The sequence below is a fragment of the Triticum dicoccoides genome, chromosome 4A, assembly GCF_002162155.2.
Source record: "Triticum dicoccoides isolate Atlit2015 ecotype Zavitan chromosome 4A, WEW_v2.0, whole genome shotgun sequence".
Classification (NCBI taxonomy): Eukaryota; Viridiplantae; Streptophyta; class Magnoliopsida; order Poales; family Poaceae; genus Triticum; species Triticum dicoccoides.
The window spans coordinates 424629986-424634339 of NC_041386.1; positions in this window are offsets into that span (position 1 = coordinate 424629986).

The window sequence follows — 4354 nt, forward strand, 5'->3', positions numbered from 1 at the left end:
AGCGGAAGCGTTAAGTAATGTGGTTGATGTAGTCGAACATCTTCGCGATCCAACCGATCAAGTACAGAACACACGACACCTCCGCGATCTGCACACGTTCAGCTCGGTGACGTCCCTCGTACTCTTGATCCACTTGAGGCTGAGGGAGAGTTTCGTCAGCACGACGGCGTGATGACGGTGATGATGAAGTTACCGACGCAGGGCTTCGCCTAAGCACTACAATGATATGACCGAGGTGGAAATCTGTGGAGGGGGGCACCGCACATGGCTAAGACAACTGTCAACTTGTGTGTTCTAGGGTGCCCCCTGAGGGAGTCCTGGACTAAGGGGTCCTCGGGTGTCCGGCCTGTTAGCCATGGGCCGGACTGATGGGCTGTGAAGATACAAAGACCGAAGACTGCACCCGTGTCCGGATGAGACTCTCCTTGGCGTGGAAGGCAAGCTTGACGACCGGATATGTAGATTCCTTTCTTTGTAACCGACCTTGTGTAACCCTAGATCCTCCCGGTGTCTATATAAACCGGAGGACTTAGTCCGCATAGGGGACTCATTATCATAGCCATACAAGCTAGACCTCTAGGGTTTAGCCATTACGATCTCGAGGTAGATCAACTCTTGTAATACTCACATTCATAAATATCAATCAAGCAGGATGTAGGGTATTACCTCCATAGAGAGGGCCCGAACCTGGGTAAACATCGTGTCCCTTGTCTCCTGTTACCATCGACCTTAGACGCACAGTTCGGGACCCCCTACCCAAGATCCGCCGGTTTTGACACCGACATTGGTGCTTTGATTGAGAGTTCCTCTGTGCCGTCGCTAAAAGGTTTGATGGCCCCTTCAATCGTCAATAATAACGCCGTCCAAGGAGAAAATTTTCTCCCCGGACAGATCTTCGTGTTCGGCGGCTTCGCATTGCGGGCCAATTCTCTTGGCCATCTGGAGCAGATCGAAAGCTACGCCCCTGGCCATCAGGTCAGATTTGGGAGCTTGAACTATGTTGCGGACATCCGTGGGGACTTGATCTTTGCCGGATTCGAGACTGCGGTAGCCGCTCCCGGTCATCGCGATGATCATGACCTAAATCTGTCGTCAGACCGCTTCCAGGAGATCGCTCATATAACCGCTCTGGCCTTAGAACCGGAGCAAACTGCGCCATTCGAGGATGGGAGGATCAACCCACCACGGAGGCCACAGATCCCACGACATTGGAGCCGCACATAGACTTAACCCCTCACACGTCTTTTTCACCGGAACTCCGAACTCGTCTCCGAACGTAAGTTTCGAACCACGTGAGCCCGCGGACGCCGAGCTTGATCGTTTATCGATCTTCAAATTTAGCGCCGCAGACATCTTCCAGCACTCACCCTTGGGCGATGCGCTAAATTCCTTAAAGAACCTGTCCTTGGCGAAGGACTCACAACCGAACTATATCCGGCTTGAACCAGGGGCCGGCGGTGGAGAATTTTGCTTCCCACCCACCACCCACTTCATAGCCACGGTCCAGGATTCGACCGATACACTTGATTACGACTCTGAGAACATTGACGATATGGACAACGATGCCGAAGACAGCCAAGACCCTGTTGATACAACTAATGACCAAGATGAACGGGAAGATGGGCAGGTTAGCCCTGGTAAATAGGCCACGTACGAAGATTCGAAGGACGATAATTACCTTCCGCTCTCTGAGGATGAGGTGAGCCTCGGCACCGAGGATTTCATCGTGCTTGAGGAACCTCTTGAGCAAGAGCGCTTCAAGCGCCAACTAATAGCCACTGCAAGGAGCCTGAAAAAGAAGCAGCAACAACTTCAAGATGACCAAGATCTGCTGAATGATAGATGGACCGAAGTCCTAGCCGCCGAAGAATACGGCCTTAGTGGCCCAACCAAAAGCTACCCGAAGAGTAGATGCTACCCCAGGGCGATGACAGGGCGCTCGAGCCCGTGCCATTATCACACAGAGCGTCAGGTCAACCACAACTTGGTCCGGGTAAAGCGGCAACTCAAGCCGAACACCAGACCACCGCACCTCGCCATAAAGGAAAGAACAAAACAACTCGGGGTTGTGCACACGACCGTCAACAGGACCTGTGTAGCAGAGCAGGACACCCAAGAGCGACCTACGGATCGCGAGGACATACCTCGACACGCGGCGACGGCCACCTATTCGGACGTGACAAACCTAGCCACGCCTAGGCCGAAAACCGCAAACGGATTCCATTGGAGGTACGTCACAGTGTGGCCCAACATAGAGGCGCTGCACACCCTCTTTGCTTCACAGATGAAGTAATGGAGCATCAATTCCCAGATGGGTTCAAACCTATGAATATTGAATCATACGATGGAACAACGGATCCCATGGTATGGATCGAGGACTTCCTCCTCCATATCCACATGGCCCGTGGGGGCGACCTTCATGCCATAAAATACCTACCACTAAAACTCAAAGGACCAGCTCGGTACTGGTTAAACAGTCTGCAGGAAAATTCTATTGGCAGCTGGGAAGATTTGGAGGACGCCTTTCACGACACCTTCCAAGGAACATATGTCCGGCCACCGGACGCCGATGAGTTAAGTCACATTATCCAGCAGCCAGGAGAGTCAGCCAGGCAGCTCTGGACCAGGTTCTTAGTTAAAAAGAACCAAATCGTCGAGTGTCCGGACGCAGAAGCCCTTGCAGCCTTCAAACACATCGTCCGGGATGAATGGCTTGCACGCCACCTCGGTCAAGAAGGACCTAGATCCATGATAGCCCTTACCACTCTAATGACCCGCTTTTGTGCGGGAGAAGATAGCTGGCTCGCTCGTAGAAGCAATAGGACCAGCGACTCGGGCAATTCTGAAATCCGAGACGACAACGGCAAGCCACGACAAAGCAAACACAACAGTTGCAATGATAATGAAAGATCACGTGACACAGCGGTCAACGCCGGATTCAGCAATCCCAAACCCAGTCAACGGAAAAAGCCATTCAAGGCGAACAAAGACGAACCATCCAACCTAGATAGGATACTGGACCGACCCTGCCAGATTCATAGCCACCCCAATAAACCAGCTAATCATACCAACAGAAACTGTTGGGTCCTCAAGCAGGCCGGCAAGCTCAACGCCGAACACAAGGGAAGGGGGCCGCCAGACAATAGGGATGACGGAGCGGTTCACCAGCCAAACGCCGGGGGCTAGAAGCAATTTCCCCCCGAAGATCGATCAAATCTGAAGCAGAAATAGCAGTTCGGATTCTGTTGCCCATCTCATATACCCGTTAAAACTATACCATGCATACATAACTACGCACTTAAGATACCATGGGCATTGGTGGAAGCATAATACGGACAAGTCTGCAAGCACTCCGGTAACATTTTTATCTACTTTTCTTTTTCTTTCTTCATTACCTCTTAAAAACAGGTGGCGTAAAGGAGAAACATCTAAAACCGACTCTATCAGAGTTCGGATCCATACACTCACCTACGGGGCTACTTCCTTCAAGGATTCCCCTCGCCGAGGACAGGCGACGCAGACGTGTGACAGGAGGTCCAAAATAACTTTTTGTAGATCGCACTCTTTTTCAAGCCTATAACATGCCTTTTTCCTCTGCCTTCGACCCAGGGCATATCAAATAGCCGGGGTCGTGGCCTTTATATATATCAAGTAATCTTTGGTATATCGCTCATTTCCCAATTCACATTACCAGTATTAATTATCCGTGTCTTTCGGCAAATGAATACGCCTCCTATGGTTGTTTCACAGATATACCCCGGCTTAAACTTGCCAGGGGCTCGGTACGAGAACAATTGAGTTGCCAACAAAGTCCGAACAGCTTTTGCAGCATACTTCGGCGTCGCGAGTTTGGCCTTATATGCATCAACTCCGAATCATGTCTTGGGTCAATAGTTGGGTTGCCCGGCTCCTGTGCTTGCTATCCTATGTTCCGCTCTATCGGCTAGGGTAGTAAAGGGAGAACTACTATGATTGTGCTTCCGGTTCACCTGGTTTAGCACCTCAGTAGAGAAAGCCGAAAACTGACTGTCATGATGTGGCGAGAGCTGGTCAACCACTCGATGACTTATCGAATCTGTAGCGATTCCTCCATGTCACACGAAGGACCTCTTTTCGGTCAAATATGTACACGCGTCGTATGAATAAGCCGCATACATACCAGGGGCTATGTCGTAGACCCACCATAAAACTCCTATGTCTAAGTGAAAGTGTTAACGCCCTATAGTCTGGTTGCCTGGTTCGCCGCATTGACACCTCTTTCACGGACCAAGACGTTGGGTCAAGAGTGATCAAATGCTTTTCCGAACACCCCCGTACTTCCTACGAGGGGCTGAAGCCGCCGACTGGAAAACTT